Consider the following 26,867-nt stretch of genomic DNA (forward strand, 5'->3'; position numbering starts at 1 on the left):
ACCGTCTTGTTAAGCTACTGCGACCTCCACATCTCTTCCAAGGGGCATTTAAACCAACTTGTTAAGCTTCTGCGACCTGCACGTCTCTTCCAAGGGGCATTTAAACCGTCTTGTTAAGCTAATGCGACCCGCACGTCTCTTCCAAGGGGCATTTAAACCGCCTTGTTAAGGTGCTGCGACCTGCACGTCTCTTCCAAGGGGCATTTAAACCGTCTTGTTAAGCTACTGCGACCTCCACAGCTCTTCCAAGGGGCATTTAAACCGTCTTGTTAAGCTACTGCGACCTGCACGTCTCTTCCAAGGGGCATTTAAACCGTCTTGTTAAGCTACTGCAACTTGCACGTCTTTTCCAAGGGGCATTTAAACCGTCTTGTTAAGCTACTGTAACCTCCACCACTTTTCCAAGGGGCATTTAAAACGTCTTGTTAAGCTACTGAGACCTGCACGTCTCTTTCAAGGGGCATTTAAACCGTGTTGTTAAACTACTGCGACCTGCATGTCTCTTCCAAGGGGCATTTAAACGGTCTTGTTAAGCTACTGCAACCAGCACGTCTCTTCCAAGGGGCATTTAAATCATCTTGTTAAGCTACTGCGACCTGCATGTCTCTTCGAGGGGCATTTAAACTGTCTTGTTAAGCTACTGCGACCTCCACCACTCTTCAAAGGGGCATTTAAACCGTCTTGTTAAGCTACTGCGACCTCCACCGCTCTTCCAAGGGTCATTTAAACCTTCTTGTTAAGCTACTGCGACCTGCTCGTCTTTTCCAATTGGCATTTAAACCGTCTTGTTAAGCTACTGCGTCCTGCACGTGTCTTCCAAGTCGCATTTAAACTACGTTTTTAAGCTACTGCGACCTGCACGTCTCTTCCAAGGGGCATTTAAACCGTCTTGTTAAGCTACTGTAACCTCCATCACTTTTCCAAGTGGCATTTAAACCGTCTTGTTAAGCTAATGCGACCTGTACGTCTCTTCCAAGGGGCATTTAAACCGTCTTGTTAAGCTACTGCGACCTCCACCGCTCTTCCAAGGGGCATTTAAACCATCTTGTTAAGCTACTGCGACCTGCTCTTCTCTAACAAGGGGCATTTAAAACGTCATGGAAACTTACTGCGACCTGCAAGCCTATTCCAAGGGGCATTTAAACCCTCTTGTAAAGCTACTGCGACCTGCACATCTCTTCCAAGGGGGATTTAAGCAGTATTGTTAAGCTACTGCGACCTGCACGTCTTTTCCAAGGCGCATTTAAAAGTCTTTTTAAAAAAATTGCGACATGCACGTCTCTTACAAGGGGAATTTAAACCGTCTTGTTAAGCTACTGTAACCTCCACCACTTTTCCAAGGGGCATTTAATCCGACTTGTTAAGCTACTTCTACCTGCATGTCTCTTCCAAGGGGCATTTAAACCGTCTTGTTAAGCTAGTGCGACCTGCATATCTCTTCCAAGGGGCATTTAAACAGTCTTGTTAAGCCAATGCGACCTGCACGTCTCTTCCAAGGGGCATTTAAACCGTCTTTTTACGCTGCTGTGAACTGCATGTCTCTTCCAAGGGGCATTTAAACCATCTTGTTAAGCTACTGCGACCTCCTCCGCTATTCCAAGGGGCATTTAAACCATCTTGTTAAGCTACTGCGACCTGCACGTCTCTTCCAAGTGGCGTTTAAACCGTCTTGGTAAGCTACTGCGACTTGCAAGCCTATTCCAAGGGGCTTTTAAACCCTCATGTTAAGCTACTGCGACCTGCACGTCTCTTCAAAGGGCGATTTAAACCGTCTTGTTAAGCTACTGTGACCTGCACGTCTCTTCAAAAGGGCAGTTAAACCGTCTTGTTCAGCTACTGCGACCTGCACGTCTCTTCCAAGGGACATTTAATCCGTCTAATTAAGTTACTGTGACCTGCACGTCTCTTCCAAGGGGCATTTAAACTGTCTTGTTAAGATGCTGCTACCTGCATGTCTCTTCCAAGGTGCATTTAAACTGTCTTGCTAAGCTACTGCGACCTCCACCTCTCTTCCAAGGGGCATTTAAACTGTCTTGTTAAGCTACTGCGACCTGCACGTCTCTACCAAGGGGCATTTAAATCGTCTTGGTAAGCTACTGAGACCTGCAAGCCTATTCCAAGGGGCATTTAAACCGTCTTGTTAAGCTACTGCGACCTGCACGTCTCTTCCAAGGGGGATTTAAACCGTCTTGTTAAGCTACTGCGACCTGCACGTCTCTTCAAAGGGACATTTAAACTATCTTGTTAACCTACTGCGACCTCCACTGCTCTTCCAAGTGGCATTTAAAGTGTCTTATTAAGCTACTACTACCTGCACGTCTCTTCTAAGGGGTATTTAAACTGTCTTGTTAAGATACTGCGACCTGCACGTCTCTTCCAAGGGGCATTCAAACCGTCTTGCTAAACTACTGCGACCTGCACGTCTCTTCCAAGGGGCATTTAAACCTTCTTATTAAGCTACTGTGACCTGCATGTCTTTTCCTAGGGGCATTTAAACTGTCTTGTTAAGCTACTGCGACCAGCACGTCTCTTCCAAGGGGCATTTAAACCATCTTGTTAAGCTACTGCGACCCACATGTCTCTTCCAAGGGGCATTTAAACCGTCTTGTTAAGGTACTGCGACCTCAACCACTCTTGAAAGGGGCATTTAAACCGTCTTGTTAAGCTACTGCGACCTGCTCGTCTCTTCCAAGGGGCATTTAAACCTTATTGTTAAGCTACTGCGACCTGCTCGTCTCTTCCAAGGGGCATTTAAACCATCATGTTAAGCTACTGCGACCTGCACGTCTCTTCCAAGGCGCATTTAAACCGTCTTGTTGAGCTACTGCGACCTGCACGTCTCTTCCAAGGGGCATTTAAACTGTCTTGTTTAGCTACTGCGACCTGCATGTCTCTACCAAGGGACAATTAATCCGTCTTGTTAAGCTACTGCGACCCGCACGTCTCTTCCAAGGGGCATTTAAACTGTCTTGTTAAGATTCTGCTACCTGCATGTCTCTTCCAAGGGGCATTTAAACTGTCTTGCTAAGCTACTGCGACCTCCACCTCTCTTCCAAGGGGCATTTAAACTGTTTTGTTAAGCTGCTGCGAACTGCACGTCTCTACCAAGGGGCATTTAAATCGTCTTGGTAAGCTACTGCGACCTGCAAGCCTCTTCCAAGGGGCATTTAAGCCGTCTTGTTAAGCTACTGCGACCTGCACGTCTCTTCCAAGGGGCATTTAAACTGTCTTGTTAAGCTACTGCGACCTCCACCGCTCTTCCAAGGGGCATTCAAAACATCTTGTTAAGCTACTGCGACCTGCACGTCTCTTCCAAGGGGCATTTAAAGCGTCTTGGTAAGCTACTGCGACCTGCAAGCCTATTCCAAGGGGCATTTAAACCCTCTTTTTAAGCTACTGCGACCTGCACATCTCTTCCAAGGGGGATTTAAACCATCTTGTTAAGCTACTGCGACCTGCACGTCTCTTCCAAGGGGCATTTAAACCGTCTTGTTAAGCTACTGTGACCTGCATGTCTCTTCCAAGGGACATTTAAACTGTCTTGTTAAGCTACTGCGACCTCCACTGCTCTTCCAAGTGGCATTTAAACAGACTTCTTAAGCTACTGCGACCTGCACGTCTCTTCCAAGGGGCATTTAAACCGTCTTGTTAAGCTACTGCGACCTGCACGTCTCTTCCAAGGGACATTTAAAGTGTCTTATTAAGCTACTACGACCTGCACGTCTCTTCCAAGGGGTATTTAAACTGTCTTGTTAAGCTACTGCGACCTCCACCGCTCTTCCAAGGGGCATTTAAACCGTCTTGTTAAGCTACTGCGACCTGCACGTCTCTTCCAAGGGGCATTTAAACCGTCTTTTTAAGCCATTGCGACCTTCACGTCTCTCCCAAGTGGCATTTAAACCGTATTGTTAAGCTGCTGCGACCGGCATGTGTCTTCCAAGTGGCATTTAAACCGTCTTGTTAAGCTACTGCTACCGCCACCGCTCTTCCAAGGGGCATTTAAACCATCTTGTTATGCTACTGCGACCTGCACGTCTCTTCCAAGGGGCATTTAAACCGTCTTGTTAAGCTACTGCGACCTGCAAGCCAATTCCAAGGGGCATTTAAACCCTCTTGTTAAGCTACTGCGACCTGCACGTCTCTTCCAAGGGGGATTTAAACAGTCTTGTTAAGCTACTTCGACCTGCACGTCTCTTCCAATGGGCATTCAAACCGTCTTGCTAAACTACTGCGACCTGCACGTCTTTTCCAAGGGGCATTTAAACCGTCTTATTAAGCTACTGTGACCTGCATGTCTTTTCCTAGGGGCATTTAAACTGTCTTGTTAAGCTACTGCGACCAGCACGTCTCTTCCAAGGGGCATTTAAACCGTCTTGTTAAGATACTGCGACCCGCATGTCTCTTCCAAGGGGCATTTAAACCGTCTTGTTAAGGTACTGCGACCTCCACCACTCTTCAAAGGGGCAATTGAACCGTCTTGTTAAGCTACTGCGACCTTCACCTCTCTTCCAAGGGGCATTTAAACCTTATTGTTAAGCTAATGCGACCTGCTCGTCTCTTCCAAGGAGCATTTAAACCATCATGTTAAGCTACTGCGACCTGCACGTCTCTTCCAAGGGGCATCTAAACCGTCTTGTTAAGCTACTGTAACCTCGATCACTTTTCCAAGGGGCATTTAAACCATCTTGTTAAGCTAATGCGACCTGCACGTCTCTTCAATGGGGCATTTAAACCGTCTTGTTAAACAACTGAGGCCTGCATGTCTCTACCAAGGGGCATTTAAACCGTCTTGTTAAGCTACTGCGACCTGCACGTCTCTTTAAGGGGCATTTAAACAGTCTTGTTAAGCTGCTGCGACCTGCATGTCTCTTCCAAAGGGCATTTAAAATGTCTTGTTAAGCTACTGCAACCTGCACGTCTCTTCCAAGGGGCATTTAAACCGTCTTTTTAAGCTACTGCGACCTGCAAGTCTCATCCAAGGGGTATTTAAACCGTCTTGATAAGATGCTGCGACCTGCATTTCTCTTCCAAGTGGCATTTAAATTTTCTTGTTAAGATACTGCGACATCCATCGCTCTTCCAAGGGGCATTTAAACTGTCCTGTTAAGCTACTGCTACCGCCACCGCTCTTCCAAGGGGCATTTTAACCGTCTTGTTGAGCTACTGCGACCTGCACGTCTCTTTCAAGAGGCATTTAAACGGTCTTGTTAAGCTACTGCGACTTGCACGTCTTTTCCAAGGGGCATTTAAACCATCTTGTTAAGCTACTGCGACCTCCTCCGCTCTTCCAAGGGGCATTTAAGCCATCTTGTTAAGCTACTGCGACCTGCATGTCTCTTCCAAGGGGCATTTAAACAGTCTTGTTAAGCTACTGCGACCTGCACGTCTCTTCCAAGGGGCATTTAAACCGTCTTGTTAAGCTACTGCGATCTGCATGTCTCTTCCAAGTGGCTTTTAAACCGTCTTGTTAAGCTACTGCAACCTGCACGCCTCTTCCAAGGGGCATTTAAACCATTTTGTTAAGCCACTGCTACCGCCACCGCTCTTCCAAGGGGCATTTTAACCGTCTTGTTAAGCTACTGCGACCTGCACATCTCTTCTTAGGGGCATTTAAACCATCTTGTTAAGCTGCTGCTATCTGCATGTCTCTTCCAAGGGGCATTTAAACCGTCTTGTTAAGCTACTGCGACTTGCACGTCTCTTCCAAGGGGCATTTAAACCCTCTTGTTAAGCTACTGCAACCTGCATGTCTCTTCCAAGTGGCATTTAAACCGTCTTGTTAAGCTACTGTGAACTGCACGTCTCTTCCAAGGGGCATTTAAACAGTCTTGTTAAGCTACTGCGACCTCCACCGCTCTTTCAAGGGGCATTTAAACCGTCTTGTTAAGCTACTGCGACCTGCACGTCTCTTCCAAGGGGCATTTAAACACTCTTGTTAAGCTACTGCATCCTGCATTTCTCTTCCAAGTGGCATTTAAACCGTCTTGTTAAGCTACTGTGAACTGCACGTCTCTTCCAAGGGGCATTTAAACAGTCTTATTAAGCTACTGCGACCTCCACCGCTCTTTCAATGGGCATTTAAACCGTCTTGTTAAGCTACTGCGACCTGCACGTCTCTTCCAAGGGGCGTTTAAACCCTCTTATTAAGCTACTGCAACCTGCATGTCTCTTCCAAGGGGCATTTAAACCTTCTTGTTAAGCTACTGCGAACTCCACGTCTCTTCCAAGGTGCATTTAAACAGTCTTGTTAAGCTACTGAAACCTGCACATCTCTTCCAAGGGGCATTTAAACCATCTTATTAAGCTACTGCGAACTGCACGTCTCTTCCAAGGGGCATTTAAACAGTCTTGTTAAGCTACTGCGACCTCCACCGCTCTTTCAAGGGGCATTTAAACCGTCTTGTTAAGCTACTGCGAACTGCATGTCTCTTCCAAGGGGCATTTAAACTGTCTTGTTAAGCTACTGCTTCCGCCACCGCACTTCCAAGGGGCACTTTAACCGTCTTGTTAAGCTACTGCGACCTGCACGACTCTTTCAAGGGCATTTAAACTGTCTTGTTAAGCTACTGCGACCGCCACCGCTCTTCCAAGGGGCATTTAAACCGTCTTGTTAAGCTACTGCGACCTGCATGTCTCTTCCAAGGGGCATTTAAACCGTCTTGAAAGCTACTGCGACCTGCACGTCTCTTCCAAGGGGCATTTATACCGTCTTGTTAAGCTACTGCGACTTGCACGTCTTTTCCAAGGGGCATTTAAACCGTCTTGTTAAGCTACTGCGACGTGCACGTCTTTTCCAAGGTGCATTTTAACCGTCTTGCTAAGCTACTGCGACCTGCGCGTCTCTTTCAAGGGGCATTTAAACTGACTTGTTAAACTACTGCGACCTTCACCGCTCTTCCAAGGGGCATTTAAACCGTCTTTTTAAGCTACTGCGACCTGCATGTCTCTTCCAAGGGGCATTTAAACCATCTTTTTAAGTTACTGCGACCTGCACGTCTCTTCCAAGGGGCATTTAAACCGTCTTGTTAAGCTGCTGCGACCTGCATGTCTCAACCAAGGGCCATTTAAACCGTCTTCTTAAGCTACTGCGACCTCCTCCGCTCTTCCAAGGGGCATTTAAACCGTCTTGTTAAGCTACTGCGACCTGCACGTCTCTTCCAAGGGGCATTTAAACCGTCTTGTTAAGCTGCTGCTACTGCCACCGCTCTTCCAAGGGACATTTTAACCGTGTAGTTAAGCTACTGCGACCTGCACGTCTCTTTCAGCGGGCATTTAAACCGTCTTGTTAAGCTACTGCGCCTTGCACGTCTTTTCCAAGGGGCATTTAAACTGTCTTGTTAAGCTACGGCGACCTTTACCTCTCTTCCAAGGGGAATTTAAACCATCTTGTTAAGCTACTGCGACCTGCACGTCTCTTCCAAGGGGCATTTAAATCGTCTTGTTAAGCTACTGCTACCGCCACCGATCTTCCAAGGGGTATTTTAACCGTCTTGTTAAGCTACTGCGACCTGCACGTCTCTTCCAAGGGGCATTTAAACCGTCTTGTTAAGCTACTGCTACCGCCACCGCTCTTCCAAGGGGTATTTTAACCGTCTTGTTAAGCTACTGCGACCTACAAGTCTCTTTCAACGGGCATTTAAACCGTCTTGTTAAGGTACTGCGCCTTGCACGTGTTTTCCAAGGGGCATTTAAACCGTCTTGTTAAGCTACTGCGACCTTTACCGCTCTTCCAAGGGGCATTTAAACGTCTTGTTAGGCTACTGCGACCTGCATGTCGCTTCCAAGTGGCATTTAAACCGTCTTGTTAAGCTACTGCGACCTGCACGTCTCTTCCAAGGGGCATTTAAACCATCTTGTTAAGCTACTGCTACTGCCAACGCTCTTCGAAGGGGCATTTTAACCGTCTTGTTAAGCTGCTGCGACCTGCATGTCTCAACCAAGGGGCATTTAAACTGTCTTGTTAAGCTACTGCGACCTCCACCGCTCTTCCAAGGGGCATTTAAACCGTCTTGTTAAGCTACTGCGACCTGCACGTCTCTTCCAAGGGGCATTTAAACCATCTTGTTAAGCTACTGCGACCTCCTCCGCTCTTCCAAGGGGCATTTAAGCCGTCTTTTTAAGCTACTGCGACCTGCATGTTTCTTCCAAGGGGCATTTAAACCATCTTGTTAAGCTACTGTGACCTGCACGTCTCTTCCAAGGGGCATTTAAACCGTCTTGTTAAGCTGCTGCGACCTGCATGTCTCAACCAAGGGGCATTTAAACCATCTTGTTAAGCTACTGCGACCTCCACCGCTCTTCCAAGGGGCATTTAAACCGTCTTGTTAAGCTACTGCGACCTGCACGTCTCTTCCAAGGGGCATTTAAACCGTCTTGTTAAGCTACTGCTACCGCCGCCGCTCTTTCAAGGGGCATTTTAACCGTCTTGTTAAGCTACTGCGACCTGCACGTCTCTTTCAACGGGCATTTAAACCGTCTTCTTAAGGTACTGCGCCTTGCACGTGTTTTCCAAGGGGCATTTAAACCATCTTGTTAAGCTACTGCTACCGCCACCGCTCTTCCAAGGGGCATTTTAACCGTCTTGTTAAGCTGCTGCGACCTGCATGTCTCAACCAAGGGGCATTTAAACCGTCTTGTTAAGCTACTGCGACCTCCACCGCTCTTCCAAGGGGCATTTAAACCGTCTTGTTAAGCTACTGCGACCTGCACGTCTCTTCCAAGGGGCATTTAAACCGTCTTGTTAAGCTACTGCTACCGCCGCCGCTCTTTCAAGGGGCATTTTAACCGTCTTGTTAAGCTACTGCGACTTGCACGTCTCTTTCAACGGGCATTTAAACCGTCTTGTTAAGGTACTGCGCCTTGCACGTGTTTTCCAAGGGGCATTTAAACTGTCTTGTTAAGCTACTGCGACCTTTACTGCTCTTCCAAGGGGCATTTAAACCGTCTTGTTAAGCTACTGCGACCTGCATGTCTCTTCCAAGTGGCATTTAAACCGTCTTGTTAAGCTACTGCGAACTGCACATCTCTTCCAAGGGGCATTTAAACCATCTTGTTAAGCTACTGCTACCGCCACCGCTCTTCCAAGGGGCATTTTAACCGTCTTGTTAAGCTACTGCGACCTCCACATCTCTTTCAACGGGCATTTAAACCGTCTTGTTAAGCTACTGTAACCTCCACCTCTTTTCCAAGGGGCATTTAAACCGTCTTGTTAAGCTACTGCAACCTGCACGTCTCTTCCAAGGTGCATTTAAACCGTCTTGTTAAGCTGCTGCGACCTGCATGTCTCTTCCAAGGGACATTTAAACCGTCTTGTTAAGCTACTGCGACCTGCACGTCTCTTCCAAGGGGCATTTAAACTGTCTTTTTAAGCTGCTGCGACCTGCATGTCTCTTCCAAGGGGCATTTAAACCGTCTTGTTAAGCTTCTGCGACCTCCAAGTCTCTTTCAAGGGGCATTTAAACCGCCTTGTTAAGCTACTGCGACCTGCACTTCTCTTCCAAGGCGCATTTAAACCGTCTTTTTAAGCTACTGCGACTTGCACGTCTCTTCCAAGGGGCATCTAAACCTTTTTGTTAAGCTACTGTAACCTCCATCACTTTTCCAAGGGGCATTTAAACCGTCTTGTTAAGCTAATGCGACCTGCACGTCTCTTCAATGGGGCATTTAAACCGTCTTGTTAAGCCACTGCGGCCTGCATGTCTCTACCAAGGGGCATTTAAACCGTCTTGTTAAGCTACTGCGACCTGCACGTCTCTTCCAAGGGGCATTTAAACAGTCTTGTTAAGCTACTGCAACCTGCACGTCTCTTCCAAGGGGCATTTAAACCGTCTTGTTAAGCTACTGCGACCTGCAAGTCTCTTCCAAGGGGTATTTAAACCGTCTTGATAAGCAGTTGCGACCTGCATTTCTCTTCCAAGTGGCATTTAAACCGTCTTGTTAAGCTACTGCGACCTCCATCGCTCTTCCAAGGGGCATTTAAACTGTCTTGTTAAGCTACTGCTACCGCCACCGCTCTTCCAAGGGGCATTTTATCCGTCTTGTTAAGCTACTGCTTCCTGCACGTCCCTTTCAAGAGGCATTTAAACCGTCTTGTTAAGCTACTGCGACTTGCACGTCTTTTCCAAGGGGCATTTAAACCATCTTGTTAAGCTACTGCGACCTCCTCCGCTCTTCCAAGAGGCATTTAAACCGTCTTGTTAAGCTACTGCGACTTGCACGTCTTTTCCAAGGGGCATTTAAACCATCTTGTTAAGCTACTGCGACCTCCTCCGCTCTTCCAAGGTGCATTTAAGCCGTCTTGTTAACTTACTGCGACCTGCATGTCTCTTCCAAGGGACATTTAAACCGTCTTGTTAAGCTACTGCGACCTGCACGTCTCTTCCAAGGGGCATTTAAACCGTCTTGTTAAGCTACTGCGACCTGCATGTCTCTTCCAAGTGGCATTTAAACCGTCTTGTTAAGCTACTGCGACCTGCACGTCTCTTCCAAGGGGCATTTAAACCATCTTGTTAAGCTACTGCTACCTCCACCGCTCTTCCAAGGGGCATTTTAACCATCTTGTTAAGCTACTGCGACCTGCACATCTCTTCCTAGGGGCATTTAAACCGTCTTGTTAAGCTGCTGCGATCTGCATGTCTCTTCCAAGGGGCATTTATACCGTCTTGTTAAGCTACTGCGACCTCCACCGCTCTTGCAAGGGGCATTTAAAGCATCTTGTTAAGCTAGTGCGACCTGCACGTCTCTTCCAAGGGGCATTTAAACCCTCTTGTTAAGCTACTGCAAACTGCATGTCTCTTCCAAGGGGCATTTAAACCGTCTTGTTAAGCTATTGCGAACTCCACGTCTCTTCCAAGGTGCATTTAAACCGTCTTGTTAAGTTACTGAAACCTGCACATCTCTTCCAAGGGGCATTTAAACCTTCTTGTTAAGCTACTGCGACCTGCACGTCTCTTCCAAGGGGCATTTAAACAGTCTTGTTAAGCTACTGTGACCTCCACCGCTCTTTCAAGGGGCATTTAAACCGTCTTGTTAAGCTACTGCGACCTGCATGTCTTTTCCAAGGGGCATTTAAACTGTCTTGTTAAGCTACTGCTACCGCCACCGCACTTCCAAGGGGCACTTTAACCGTCTTGTTAAGCTACTGCGACCTGCACGTCTCTTTCAAGAGGCATTGAAACTGTCTTGTTAAGCTACTGCGACCGCCACCGCTCTTCCAAGGGGCATTTAAACCGTCTTGTTAAGCTACTGCGACCTGCATGTCTCTTCCAAGGGGCAATTAAACCGTCTTGAAAGCTACTGCGACCTGCACGTCTCTTCCAAGGGGCATTTATACCGTCTTGTTAAGCTACTGCGACTTGCACGTCTTTTCCAAGGGGCATTTAAACCGTCTTGTTTAGCTACTGCGTCGTGCACGTCTTTTCCAAGGGCATTTTAACCGTCTTGTTAAGCTACTGCGACCTGCACGTCTCTTTCAAGGGGCATTTAAACTGACTTGTTAAGCTACTGCGACCTTCACCGCTCTTCCAAGGGGCATTTAAACCGTCTTTTTAAGCTACTGCGACCTGCATGTCTCTTCCAAGTGGCATTTAAACCATCTTTTTAAGCTACTGCGACCTGCACGTCTCTTCCAAGGGGCATTTGAACCATCTTGTTAAGCTGCTGCGACCTGCATGTCTCAACCAAGGGCCATTTAAACCGTCTTCTAAAGCTACTGCGACCTCCACCGCTCTTCCAAATGGCATTTAAACTGTCTTGTTAAGATACTGCGACCTGCACGTCTCTTCCAAGGGGCATTTAAACCGTCTTGTTAAGCTACTGCTACTGCCACTGCTCTTCCAAGGGACATTTTAACCGTGTTGTTAAGCTACTGCGACCTGCACGTCTCTTTCAGCGGGCATTTAAACCGTCTTGTTAAGCTACTGCGCCTTGCACGTCTTTTCCAAGGGGCATTTAAACCGTCTTGTTAAGCTTCTGCGACCTTTACCGCTCTTCCAAGGGGCATTTAAACCATCTTGTTAAGCTACTGCGACCTGCATGTCTCTTCCAAGGGGCATTTAAACCGTCTTGTTAAGCTACTGCGACCTGCACGTCTCTTCCAAGGGGCATTTAAACCGTCTTGTTAAGCTACTGCTACCGCCACCGCTCTTCCAAGGGGCATTTTAACCGTCTTGTTAAGCTACTGCGACCTGCACGTCTCTTTCAACGGGCATTTAAACCGTCTTGTTAAGCTACTGTAACCTCCACCTCTTTTCCAAGGGGCATTTAAAACATCTTGTAAGCCTATAAGAAAAGCTAGCAATCACAATTAGAACATCCAAGAAAGGAGGGAGAGGAATATTATAGAAATAATACCAATATATAGAAAGAGCATCGCCCTCAATAATAAGCAGCCAGAGATATAGCTGTTGTTACAAAATACAGTATCTTTATTAGTTAAAATACAACATATAATGTATAACCGTAAAGGACAAAAAGGAGTGACTAGGATGAAAGACCCCAATGGGGGTTAAGATGGAGAAAACCCCATAAGAGTGAGAGGGAAACCTTAGCCCAGTTGCAGGTGTAACTCCATAATGAATGACCAGGTATAATACATAGTCAGGCAATGTGGTATGGGTCCAGCTAGGCTATAAATCTGAGTTAAATAGAATAATATAGCAGATAAGGTATCTGAGATGATCTGCTAGTAATAATCAGAATAGCCGCACATTACCTTGTGACATAATGATGACCGGGTAACGGGAGTCTGCAAGAGGGAATGAATAGCGCGCCTCGACGCGCGTTTCACCGGAATGGCTTCGTCAGGAGGCGTGGCTAAGGTCCGTCGGAGGGTGTATATATATAGGAACTGATAGCAGCGTCTGTCCAATGGACACACAGCCCGTCATAACATCCCGCCCCCTCAGGCACCCGAGCGAGTCCCGTGCCGCCAGACACAGCAGGAAGGGAGGAAGAGACGTCCCCTCCGCTGTCTAGGCAACCAAGGACACGCCCACGACGCCCGAGCAGCAGGTAAAGGATCAGAGAAGACAGGAGAGAAATGTGAGTAGGAAAGTTGCGATCATGAGCGGATCTTCTGCCGAGGGGTGGGTGGCCAATACACAGATCGGCAGGGAGGCGCTCAGATCCGCAAAATAAAGAATAGAATAAAAAGGACATAGAGTCTCCTATGTAAAGAGGACGATTGAAAAGGTGTGCAGTAGCCAACCCCATAGAGATAATAAAAAATACAGTAAGGAACAAACCACTGTAGTGGTAAGATAATATAGCAGGTCATCAACAAAAACACAAATAAATACGCTCCAGTTATGCATACAATCCTACAGAACAAAGCATATAGAAAATATCAAGCCGGAGTCACTGCTACAATACATTGCTAAATTACATAGATTATAACAATTCAAAAGGATCCCGCTAGTCAGTCATAGAAAATAAAGCTGAAGAGTACAGCTATTGATATTTAAGGTTCATATAATAATCACGAAACAGTCAGGCAAGAGTAGATCACAGCTTGCCAGTATTGTAAATATGTCTATTGTTGATTGCAGACTATATTAGTTATAAAGTTTATGAAGTATATGGATCTTCAGAGGTGGTATATTATGGCACACGTCCGTCACTCCCGTACAGGTCGGGCGCTGCTAGTGTGAAGAACATAAGGAAGTATCTAGAATAAAGTAAAGACAGCAGTTAAAATCTTATATAAACACACAGAGTAAATAAAATGGACTATATAACCCACCGGTTCTTTAGACCAAGAACAACTTAAAACTAACATATTCATTCAGTCCGAAGGGAGCTATTGTATTAAGGACCGTTATCCAACGGGTTTCTTTTTGTAGAAGTTTTTGTTTAACATTACCCCCTCTAATCCCCAGATAAACATGATCAATACCACATATGGTTGTACCCATAGGGTTACCCTTATGTATATCTAAATAGTGTCTGGGGATTGTTTTTAGGGTTTGTGGATCAGGACATGTGCTAGAATTTTTAATATCACGGATATGTTCTTGAATGCGGACTTTTAGTGGTCTCGTGGTCATTCCTATATAGATAAGTCCGCAGGGGCAAGTAAGATGGTATACCACAGCCTCAGTGTCACATGATATGTGGTGTACTATTTTGTATATTTTATTGTCACTAGAACCATGAAAATCTGAAGTTCTGGGAACATATTTGCAAATAGAGCATTTGCTGCAGGGGAAACTTCCCCATGGTGGACCTTTACTACCAAAGATAAACTTGTTACAAGGTGGTATGTAGTGACTCCTAGAAAGCAAATCTCCTAATGTTTTAGATTTACGCCAGGTAATGGTAGGATATGCTGTAAGATTAGGACGTAAGTCCTTATCTGTGAGAAGAATAGGCCAGTGTCTGGAGACAATAGATTTCATTTCTGACCAATTAGTATTAAATGTAGAAATAAAGCGAGGAGTTATATTGGATTGAATATTGCCCTTATTTCTGTGTGTGCCTTGGGGTTTATTTAGGAGATTTTGTCTATCGGACTGTAGGGCTCGGGTAAATCCTCTGTCAATATCCCGATATTTATACCCCCTCTCATAGAATCGTTTTGACAGTTCCTGAGCTTGATCCAAAAAATTATCCTCAGTAGAACAAATCCTGCGAGCCCTCAAGAACTGACCAATTGGTATAGAGTTCTTGAGTTTTGGAGGATGAGATGAGGTATAGTGTAGTAAAGAATTCGTTGAAGTTTTTTTACGGAAAATATCCGTTTCCAGACTTCCGTCTGAATTTTTATAAATAAGAAGATCTAGGAAATCAATCTGTTTTTGGCTGTACTTCCATGTCAGCCTAATATTTTGGTCATTGTTGTTAAGACGAGTAAGGAAGTCCTCCAACTGCAACGCGGAGCCCTGCCAGACGAATAATACGTCATCGATAAAGCGTGACCAGAGGATCACCGCCTCATTGCCCGGAGTGTTAAGGACCGTATCCCTCTCCCACAGCCCCAGGAAGAGATTAGCATAAGAGGGCGCACAGGACGCCCCCATTGCTGTACCCTGGAGCTGTAGGAAGGGGCGGTCCTTAAACACAAAATAATTATGAGTTAGAATGAATTTCAAAAGTCCCAGTATGAAGTTAATCATCTGGGGTTCAAGATTAGTCATGTTTAAGAAGAATTTGGCGGCTCGAATTCCCTGGTCATGCCTTATCGATGTATAGAGCGACTCCACGTCGCAGGTGACTAACCACATGTTCTCGTCAAGCTGAACCCCATCCAACCTTGTTAGGACATCGGTAGTGTCCTTAACAAAGGAAGGGAGGGTCTCCACACATTGTTGCAAGAAAAAGTCCACAAATTTGCATATGGGTTCACAAAGACCCCCCATGCCAGAAACAATGGGTCTGCCAGGTGGGCAGCGGGGGTCCTTGTGAACCTTAGGCAAAAGGTAAAATGTGGGGTTGATAGGGAACTCTGGTAGGAGGGCTTCTCCCATTTTGGTTGTAATTACATGGTCCTCCATACCATCATCAATAAGATCTTTGAGTTCCTTTTTAAAAGAGCCCAAAGGGATATTGTCCAGTCTTTTATATTTGTGAATACAATGAAGTTGTTTAAATGCCTCCGCCTCATACATCTCCACAGGCCACACAACTACGTTTCCACCCTTGTCCGCTCTTTTAATCACTATATTTTTCATCTGTTGCAATTCACGAATTGCATACCTAGATGATATAGAGAGATTATCTTGTTTAATTTTTGGGTTAAGTTTCTTTAAGTCCTCACGGACTAATTTAACGAAGATGTCTATTTGTGGACAAGCAGACAAGGGCGGAAACGCACGAGAGCGGCGGTGGAGATGTATGGGGCTGTTAGATACAGAAGATGGCCCTTGTTCCTCTTCTAATGACTCAAGGTCCCTTAGAGCTTGTGCTTCTAATAGGGATAGATTAGATCCTGTAGTGGAGTTGAAGTGTTTTTTGAAGACTAGCTTCCGGGCAAACAACTCCAGGTCCTTAACAGCAGTAAAATAGTCAAATCGTTCCACAGGAGAAAAGGATAGTCCCTTGGACAGGACATCAATGTGGGCTTGTGTCAATGGAATATGTGAAAGATTAATTACCTTCAAGGTTTCTTGGTCCTTTTCTCCCTGAAATTGTAGGGCCGATTTCTGAGATGTGTGGAGGGTGTTCTTGCGTATGCGAGCGGTTGCGCAGGAATATCTTCGAGACTGGATAGAGGACGTTTGCCTAAAAAACGTCCTAAACCACCGCCACATTCTTCCTCTGATGCCGTAGAGGTGCTAGAGATAGATTGTATGCGTGGCCTTATTTTGCCTTTATTTTTATTTTTCCACCGATATATATTATTAGACTGGTAGTCACTCAGATCCCGTACATATTTTTTAGCCTTAAATTTTTGAACTTCATTTTCCCATTTATTGAGATCTTTGTCTAGTGATTTATCAAAGCTTTTACATTCTTCAGATGTTAGAGAGTTATGTAATTTTTCCCGAATATTATCGATCTCCTTCTCTAGTGGTTCTAGGGCTTTTTTATCGAGTCCTATAAGGAGCTCTAAAAGGGTTCGGGAACATTTATTAAGTGTATCTTCCCATTTATTAATAAAAATGGGATCATCAATATCCAAAGTTGGAAAGAGTTGGATGCGTAGGCCTCTTGGTAAAATTTCTTTTTGAAGATAATTTTCCAAGGCGGCCTTGTTCCACCACAGTTTGACCCGTTTCTTAAGCAGCTCCCGTATTTTAAGTTTCAAGTCCTTCACATCACAGGTTTCCTTGTCACTACTCGGCCTTTCACCAAAGACCTCCCCGAGTTGATTAACCCAGGATTTGTCCCGTTTTCTATAATCCATATAACCTGTTAAGGTTTCTGAAAACACAATAAACCAATACCATGTAAGCCTATAAGAAAAGCTAGCAATCACAATTAGAACATCCAAGAAAGGAGGGAGAGGAATATTATAGAAATAATACCAATATATAGAAAGATCATCGCCCTCAATAATAAGCAGCCAGAGATATAGCTGTTGTTACAAAATACAGTATCTTAATTAGTTAAAATACAACATATAATGTATAACCGTAAAGGACAAAAAGGAGTGACTAGGATGAAAGACCCCAATGGGGGTTAAGATGGAGAAAACCCCATAAGAGTGAGAGGGAAACCTTAGCCCAGTTGCAGGTGTAACTCCATAATGAATGACCAGGTATAATACATAGTCAGGCAATGTGGTATGGGTCCAGCTAGGCTATAAATCTGAGTTAAATAGAATAATATAGCAGATAAGGTATCTGAGATGATCTGCTAGTAATAATCAGAATAGCCGCACATTACCTTGTGACATAATGATGACCGGGTAACGGGAGTCTGCAAGAGGGAATGAATAGCACGCCTCGACGCGCGTTTCACCGGAATGGCTTCGTCAGGAGGCGTGGCTAAGGTCCGTCGGAGGGTGTATATATATAGGAACTGATAGCAGCGTCTGTCCAATGGACACACAGCCCGTCATAACATCCCGCCCCCTAAGGCACCCGAGCGAGTCCCGTGCCGCCAGACACAGCAGGAAGGGAGGAAGAGACGTCCCCTCCGCTGTCTAGGCATTTAAAACATCTTGTTAAGCTACTGCAACCTGCACGTCTCTTCCAAGTGGCATTTAAACCGTCTTGTTAAGCTACTGCGACCTGCAAGTATCTTCCAAGGGGCATTTAAACAGTCTTGATAAGCTGATGCGACCTGCATGTCTCTTCCAAGGGGCATTTAAACCGTCTTGTTAAGCTACAGCGACCTCCAACGCTCTTCCAAGGGGCATATAAACCGTCTTGTTAAGCTACTACGACCTGCACGTCTCTTCCAAGGGGCATTTAAACAGTCTTGTTAAGCTACTGCGACTTGCACGTCTTTTCCAAGGGGCATTTTAACCGGATTGTTAAGCTACTGCGACCTGCACGTCTCTTTCAAGAGGCATTTAAACCGTCTTGTTAAGCTACTGCGACTTGCACGTCTCTTCCAAGGGGCATTTAAACCATCTTGTTAAGCTACTGCGACCTCCTCCGCTCTTCCAAGGGGCATTTAAGCCGTCTTTTTAAGCTACTGCGACCTGCATGTCTCTTCCAAGGGGCATTTAAACCATCTTGTTAAGCTACTGTGACCTGCACGTCTCTTCCAAGGGGCATTTAAACCGTGTTGTTAAGCTGCTGCGACCTGCATGTCTCAACCAAGGGGCATTTAAACCGTCTTGTTAAGCTACTGCGACCTCCACCGCTCTTCCAAGAGGGCATTTAAACCGTCTTGTTAAGCTACTGCGACCTGCACGTCTCTTCCAAGGGGCATTTAAACCGTCTTGTTATGCTACTGCTACCGACACCGCTCTTCCAAGGGGCATTTTAACCGTCTTGTTAAGCTACTGCGACCTGCACGTCTCTTTCAACGAGCATTTAAACCGTCTTGTTAAGGTACTGCGCCTTGCACGTGTTTTCCAAGGGGCATTTAAACCGTCTTTTTAAGCTACTGCGACCTTTACTGCTCTTACAAGGGGCATTTAAACCGTCTTGTTAAGCTACTGCGACCTGCATGTCTCTTCCAAGTGGCATTTAAACCGTCTTGTTAAGCTACTGCGACCTGCACGTCTCTTCCAAGGGGCATTTAAACCATCTTGTTAAGCTACTGCTACCGCCACCGCTCTTCCAAGGGGCATTTTAACCGTCTTGTTAAGCTACTGCGACCTCCACGTCTCTTTCAACTGGCATTTAAACCGTCTTGTTAAGCTACTGTAACCTCCACCTCTTTTCCAAGGGGCATTTAAACCGTCTTGTTAAGCTACTGTAACCTCCACCTCTTTTCCAAGGGGCATTTAAACCATCTTGTTAAGCTACTGCTACTGCCACCGCTCTTACAAGGGACATTTTAACCGTGTTGTTAAGCTACTGCGACCTGCACGTCTCTTTCAGCGGGCATTTAAACCGTTTTGTTAAGCTACTGCGCCTTGCACGTCTTTTCCAAGGGGCATTTAAACCGTCTTGTTAAGCTACTGCGACCTTTACCGCTCTTCCAAGGGGCATTTAAACCATCTTGTTAAGCTACTGCTACCGCCACCGCTCTTCCAAGGGGCATTTTAACCGTCTTGTTAAGCTGCTGCGATCTGCTTGTCTCTTCCAAGGGGCATTTAAACCGTCTTGTTAAGCTACTGCGACCTCCACCGCTCTTACTAGGGGCATTTAAACCATCTTGTTAAGCTACTGCGACCTGCACGTCTCTTCCAAGGGGCATTTAAACCCTCTTGTTAAGCTACTGCAACCTGCATGTCTCTTCCAAGGGGCATTTAAACCGTCTTGTTAAGCTATTGCGAACTCCACATCTCTTCCAAGATGCATTTAAACCGTCTTGTTAAGTTACTGAAACCTGCACATCTCTTCCAAGGGGCATTTAAACCTTCTTGTTAAGCTACTGCGACCTGCACGACTCTTCCAAGGGGCATTTAAACAGTCTTGTTAAGCTACTGCGACCTCCACCGCTCTTTCAAGGGGCATTTAAACAGTCTTGTTAAGCTACTGCGACCTGCATATCTCTTCCAAGGGGCATTTAAACTGTTTTGTTAAGCTACTGCTACCGCCACCGCACTTCCAAGGTGCACTTTAACCGTCTTGTTAAGCTACTGCGACCTGCACGTCTCTTTCAAGGGGCATTTAAACTGTCTTGTTAAGCTACTGCGACCGCCACCGCTCTTCCAAGGGGCATTTAAACCGTCTTGTTAAGCAACTGCGACCTGCATGTTTCTTCCAAGGGGCATTTAAACCATCTTGAAAGCTACTGCGACCTGCACGTCTCTTCCAAGGGGCATTTACACCGTCTTGTTAAGCTACTGCGACTTGCACGTCTTTTCCAAGGGGCATTTAAACCGTCTTGTTAAGCTACTGCGACCTGCATGTCTCTTTCAAGAGGCATTTAAACCATAATGTTAAGCTACTGCGACCTCCTCCGCTCTTCCAAGGGGCATTTAAGCCGTCTTGTTATGCTACTGCGACCTGCATGTCTCTTCCAAGGGGCATTTAAACCATCTTGTTAAGCTACTGTAATCTGCACGTCTCTTCCAAGGGGCATTTAAACCATCTTGTTAAGCTACTGTAATCTGCACGTCTCTTCCAAGGGGCATTTAAACCGTCTTGTTAAGCTGCTGCGACCTGCATGTCTCAACCAAGGGGCATTTAAACCGTCTTGTTAAGCTACTGCTACCTCCACCGCTCTTCCAAGGGGCATTTAAACCGTTTTCTTAAGCTACTGCGACCTGCATGTCTCTTCCAAGGGGCATTTAAACCGTCTTGAAAGCTACTGCGACCTGCACGTCTCTTCCAAGGGGCATTTATACCGTCTTGTTAAGCTACTGCGACTTGCACGTCTTTTCCAAGGGGCATTTAAACCGTCTTGTTAAGCTACTGCGACCTCCACCGCTCTTCCAAGGGGCATTTCAACCGTCTTGTTAAGCTACTGCGACCTGCATGTCTCTTCCAAGGGGCATTTAAACCATCTTGTTAAGCTACTGCGACCTGCACGTCTCTTCCAAGGGGCATTTAAACCGTCTTGTTAAGCTACTGCGACCTGCACGTCTCTTCCAAGGGGCATTTAAACCGTCTTGTTAAGCTACTGCGACCTGCATGTCTCTTCCAAGTGGCATTTAAACCGTCTTGTTAAGCTACTGCGAACTGCACGTCTCTTCCAAGGGGCATTTAAACAATCTTGTTAAGCTACTGCTACCGCCACCGCTCTTCCAAGGGGCATTTTAACCGTCTTGTTAAGCTACTGCGACCTGCACATCTCTTACTAGGGGCATTTAAACTGTCTTGTTAAGCTGCTGCGATCTGCATGTCTCTTCCAAGGGGCATTTAAAACGTCTTGTTAAGCTACTGCGACCTCCACCGCTCTTACAAGGGGCATTTAAACCATGTTGTTAAGCTACTGCGACCTGCACGTCTCTTCCAAGGGGCATTTAAACCGTCTTGTTAAGCTACTGCGACCTGCATGTCTCTTCCAAGTGGCATTTAAACCGTCTTGTTAAGCTACTGCGACCTGCACGTCTCTTCCAAGGGGCATTTAAACCATCTTGTTAAGCTACTGCTACCGCCACCGCTCTTCCAAGGGGCATTTTAACCGTTTTGTTAAGCTACTGAGACCTGCACGTCTCTTCCAAGGGGCATTTAAACCCTCTTGTTAAGCTACTGCAACCTGCATGTCTCTTCCAAGGGGCATTTAAAGCGTCTTGTTAAGCTATTGCGAACTCCACGTCTCTTCCAAGGTGCATTTAAACCGTCTTGTTAAGTTACTGAAACCTGCACATCTCTTCCAAGGGGCATTTAAACCTTCTTGTTAAGCTACTGCGACCTGCACGTCTCTTCCAAGGGGCATTTAAACAGTCTTGTTAAGCTACTGCGACCTCCACCGCTCTTTCAAGGGGCATTTAAACCGTCTTCTTAAGCTACTGCGACCTGCACGTCTCTTCAAATGGGAATTTAAACTGTCTTGTTAGGCTACTGCTACCACCACCGCACTTCCAAGGGGCACTTTAACCGTCTTGTTAAGCAACTGCGACCTGCACTTCTCTTTCAAGGGGCATTTAAACTGTCTTGTTAAGCTACTGCGACCGCCACCGCTCTTCCAAGGGGCATTTAAACCGTCTTCTTAAGCTACTGCGACCTGCATGCCTCTTCCAAGGGGCATTTAAACCGTCTTGAAAGCTACTGCGACCTGCACGTCTCTTCCAAGGGGCATTTATACCGTCTTGTTAAGCTACTGCGACTAGCACGTCTTTTCCAAGGGGCATTTAAACCGTCTTGTTAAGCTACTGCGACGTGCACGTCTTTTGCAAGCGGTCATTTAAACCGTCTTGTTAAGCTACTGCGACCTCCACCGCTCTTCCAAGGGGCATTTTAACCGTCTTATTAAGCTACTGCGACCTGCGCGTCTCTTTCAAGGGGCATTTAAACTGACTTGTTAAGCTACTGCGACCTTCACCGCTCTTCCAAGGGGCATTTAAACCGTCTTGTTAAGCTACTGCGATTGCACGTCTTTTCCAAGGGGCATTTTAACCGTCTTGTTAAGCTACTGCGACCTGCACGTCTCTTTCAAGGGGCATTTAAACTGTCTTGTTAAGCTACTGCGACTGCCACCGCTCTTCCAAGGGGCATTTAAACCGTCTTGTTAAGCAACTGCGACCTGCATGTTTCTTCCAAGGGGCATTTAAACCATCTTGAAAGCTACTGCGACCTGCACGTCTCTTCCAAGGGGCATTTACACCGTCTTGTTAAGCTACTGCGACTTGCACGTCTTTTCCAAGGGGCATTTAAACCGTCTTGTTAAGCTACTGCGACCTGCATGTCTCTTTCAAGAGGCATTTAAACCATAATGTTAAGCTACTGCGACCTCCTCCGCTCTTCCTAGGGGCATTTAAGCAGTCTTGCTATGCTACTGCGACCTGCATGTCTCTTCCATGGGGCATTTAAACCATCTTGTTAAGCTACTGTAATCTGCACGTCTCTTCCAAGGGGCATTTAAACCATCTTGTTAAGCTACTGTAATCTGCACGTCTCTTCCAAGGGGCATTTAAACCGTCTTGTTAAGCTGCTGCGACCTGCATGTCTCAACCAAGGGGCATTTAAACCGTCTTGTTAAGCTACTGCGACCTCCACCGCTCTTCCAACGGGCATTTAAACCGTTTTCTTAAGCTACTGCGACCTGCATGTCTCTTCCAAGGGGCATTTAAACCGTCTTGAAAGCTACTGCGACCTGCATGTCTCTTCCAAGGGGCATTTATACCGTCTTGTTAAGCTACTGCGACTTGCACGTCTTTTCCAAGGGGCATTTAAACCGTCTTGTTAAGCTACTGCGACCTCCACCGCTCTTCCAAGGGGCATTTCAACCGTCTTGTTAAGCTACTGCGACCTGCACGTCTCTTCCAAGGGGCATTTAAACCGTCTTGTTAAGCTACTGCGACCTGCACGTCTCTTCCAAGGGGCATTTAAACCGTCTTGTTAAGCTACTGCGACCTGCACGTCTCTTCCAAGGGGCATTTAAACCGTCTTGTTAAGCTACTGCGACCTGCATGTCTCTTCCAAGTGGCATTTAAACCGTCTTGTTAAGCTACTGCGACCTGCACGTCTCTACCAAGGGGCATTTAAACCATCTTGTTAAGCTACTGCTACCGCCACCGCTCTTCCAAGGGGCATTTTAACCGTCTTGTTAAGCTACTGCGACCTGCACATCTCTTCCTAGGGGCATTTAAACTGTCTTGTTAAGCTGCTGCGATCTGCATGTCTCTTCCAAGGGGCATTTAAAATGTCTTGTTAAGCTACTGCGACCTCCACCGCTCTTACAAGGGGCATTTAAACCATGTTGTTAAGCTACTGCGACCTGCACGTCTCTTCCAAGGGGCATTTAAACCGTCTTGTTAAGCTACTGCGACCTGCATGTCTCTTCCAAGTGGCATTTAAACCGTCTTGTTAAGCTACTGCGACCTGCACGTCTCTTCCAAGGGGCATTTAAACCATCTTGTTAAGCTACTGCTACCGCCACCGCTCTTCCAAGGGGCATTTTAACCGTTTTGTTAAGCTACTGAGACCTGCACGTCTCTTCCAAGGGGCATTTAAACCCTCTTGTTAAGCTACTGCAACCTGCATGTCTCTTCCAAGGGGCATTTAAAGCGTCTTGTTAAGCTATTGCGAACTCCACGTCTCTTCCAAGGTGCATTTAAACCGTCTTGTTAAGTTACTGAAACCTGCACATCTCTTCCAAGGGGCATTTAAACAGTCTTGTTAAGCTACTGCGACCTCCACCGCTCTTTCAAGGGGCATTTAAACCGTCTTGTTAAGCTACTGCGACCTGCACGTCTCTTCAAATGGGAATTTAAACTGTCTTGTTAGGCTACTGCTACCACCACCGCACTTCCAAGGGGCACTTTAACCGTCTTGTTAAGCAACTGCGACCTGCACTTCTCTTTCAAGGGGCATTTAAACTGTCTTGTTAAGCTACTGCGACCGCCACCGCTCTTCCAAGGGGCATTTAAACCGTCTTCTTAAGCTACTGCGACCTGCATGTCTCTTCCAAGGGGCATTTAAACCGTCTTGAAAGCTACTGCGACCTGCACGTCTCTTCCAAGGGGCATTTATACCGTCTTGTTAAGCTACTGCGACTAGCACGTCTTTTCCAAGGGGCATTTAAACCGTCTTGTTAAGCTACTGCGACGTGCACGTCTTTTGCAAGCGGTCATTTAAACCGTCTTGTTAAGCTACTGCGACCTCCACCGCTCTTCCAAGGGGCATTTTAACCGTCTTATTAAGCTACTGCGACCTGCGCGTCTCTTTCAAGGGGCATTTAAACTGACTTGTTAAGCTACTGCGACCTTCACCGCTCTTCCAAGGGGCATTTAAACCGTCTTGTTAAGCTACTGCGATTGCACGTCTTTTCCAAGGGGCATTTTAACCGTCTTGTTAAGCTACTGCGACCTGCACGTCTCTTTCAAGGGGCATTTAAACTGTCTTGTTAAGCTACTGCGACCGCCACCGCTCTTCCAAGGGGCATTTAAACCGTCTTGTTAAGCAACTGCGACCTGCATGTTTCTTCCAAGGGGCATTTAAACCATCTTGAAAGCTACTGCGACCTGCACGTCTCTTCCAAGGGGCATTTACACCGTCTTGTTAAGCTACTGCGACTTGCACGTCTTTTCCAAGGGGCATTTAAACCGTCTTGTTAAGCTACTGCGACCTGCATGTCTCTTTCAAGAGGCATTTAAACCATAATGTTAAGCTACTGCGACCTCCTCCGCTCTTCCAAGGGGCATTTAAGCCGTCTTGTTATGCTACTGCGACCTGCATGTCTCTTCCAAGGGGCATTTAAACCATCTTGTTAAGCTACTGTAATCTGCACGTCTCTTCCAAGGGGCATTTAAACCATCTTGTTAAGCTACTGTAATCTGCACGTCTCTTCCAAGGGGCATTTAAACCGTCTTGTTAAGCTGCTGCGACCTGCATGTCTCAACCAAGGGGCATTTAAACCGTCTTGTTAAGCTACTGCGACCTCCACCGCTCTTCCAAGGGGCATTTAAACCGTTTTCTTAAGCTACTGCGACCTGCATGTCTCTTCCAAGGGGCATTTAAACCGTCTTGAAAGCTACTGCGACCTGCACGTCTCTTCCAAGGGGCATTTATACCGTCTTGTTAAGCTACTGCGACTTGCACGTCTTTTCCAAGGGGCATTTAAACCGTCTTGTTAAGCTACTGCGACCTCCACCGCTCTTCCAAGGGGCATTTCAACCGTCTTGTTAAGCTACTGCGACCTGCACGTCTCTTCCAAGGGGCATTTAAACCGTCTTGTTAAGCTACTGCGACCTGCACGTCTCTTCCAAGGGGCATTTAAACCGTCTTGTTAAGCTACTGCGACCTGCACGTCTCTTCCAAGGGGCATTTAAACCGTCTTGTTAAGCTACTGCGACCTGCATGTCTCTTCCAAGTAGCATTTAAACCGTCTTGTTAAGCTACTGCGACCTGCACGTCTCTTCCAAGGGGCATTTAAACCATCTTGTTAAGCTACTGCTACCGCCACCGCTCTTCCAAGGGGCATTTTAACCGTCTTGTTAAGCTACTGCGACCTGCACATCTCTTCCTAGGGGCATTTAAACTGTCTTGTTAAGCTGCTGCGATCTGCATGTCTCTTCCAAGGGGCATTTAAAACGTCTTGTTAAGCTACTGCGACCTCCACCGCTCTTACAAGGGGCATTTAAACCATGTTGTTAAGCTACTGCGACCTGCACGTCTCTTCCAAGGGGCATTTAAACCGTCTTGTTAAGCTACTGCGACCTGCATGTCTCTTCCAAGTGGCATTTAAACCGTCTTGTTAAGCTACTGCGACCTGCACGTCTCTTCCAAGGGGCATTTAAACCATCTTGTTAAGCTACTGCTACCGCCACCGCTCTTCCAAGGGGCATTTTAACCGTTTTGTTAAGCTACTGAGACCTGCACGTCTCTTCCAAGGGGCATTTAAACCCTCTTGTTAAGCTACTGCAACCTGCATGTCTCTTCCAAGGGGCATTTAAAGCGTCTTGTTAAGCTATTGCGAACTCCACGTCTCTTCCAAGGTGCATTTAAACCGTCTTGTTAAGTTACTGAAACCTGCACATCTCTTCCAAGGGGCATTTAAACCTTCTTGTTAAGCTACTGCGACCTGCACGTCTCTTCCAAGGGGCATTTAAACAGTCTTGTTAAGCTACTGCGACCTCCACCGCTCTTTCAAGGGGCATTTAAACCGTCTTGTTAAGCTACTGCGACCTGCACGTCTCTTCAAATGGGAATTTAAACTGTCTTGTTAGGCTACTGCTACCACCACCGCACTTCCAAGGGGCACTTTAACCGTCTTGTTAAGCAACTGCGACCTGCACTTCTCTTTCAAGGGGCATTTAAACTGTCTTGTTAAGCTACTGCGACCGCCACCGCTCTTCCAAGGGGCATTTAAACCGTCTTCTTAAGCTACTGCGACCTGCATGTCTCTTCCAAGGGGCATTTAAACCGTCTTGAAAGCTACTGCGACCTGCACGTCTCTTCCAAGGGGCATTTATACCGTCTTGTTAAGCTACTGCGACTAGCACGTCTTTTCCAAGGGGCATTTAAACCGTCTTGTTAAGCTACTGCGACGTGCACGTCTTTTGCAAGCGGTCATTTAAACCGTCTTGTTAAGCTACTGCGACCTCCACCGCTCTTCCAAGGGGCATTTTAACCGTCTTATTAAGCTACTGCGACCTGCGCGTCTCTTTCAAGGGGCATTTAAACTGACTTGTTAAGCTACTGCGACCTTCACCGCTCTTCCAAGGGGCATTTAAACCGTCTTGTTAAGCTACTGCG

Source organism: Phyllobates terribilis, unplaced genomic scaffold (genome assembly GCF_046119375.1).
Source record: "Phyllobates terribilis strain yellow unplaced genomic scaffold, ASM4611937v1 Scaffold_15__1_contigs__length_34870131, whole genome shotgun sequence".
In the NCBI taxonomy this organism is placed as follows: domain Eukaryota; kingdom Metazoa; phylum Chordata; class Amphibia; order Anura; family Dendrobatidae; genus Phyllobates; species Phyllobates terribilis.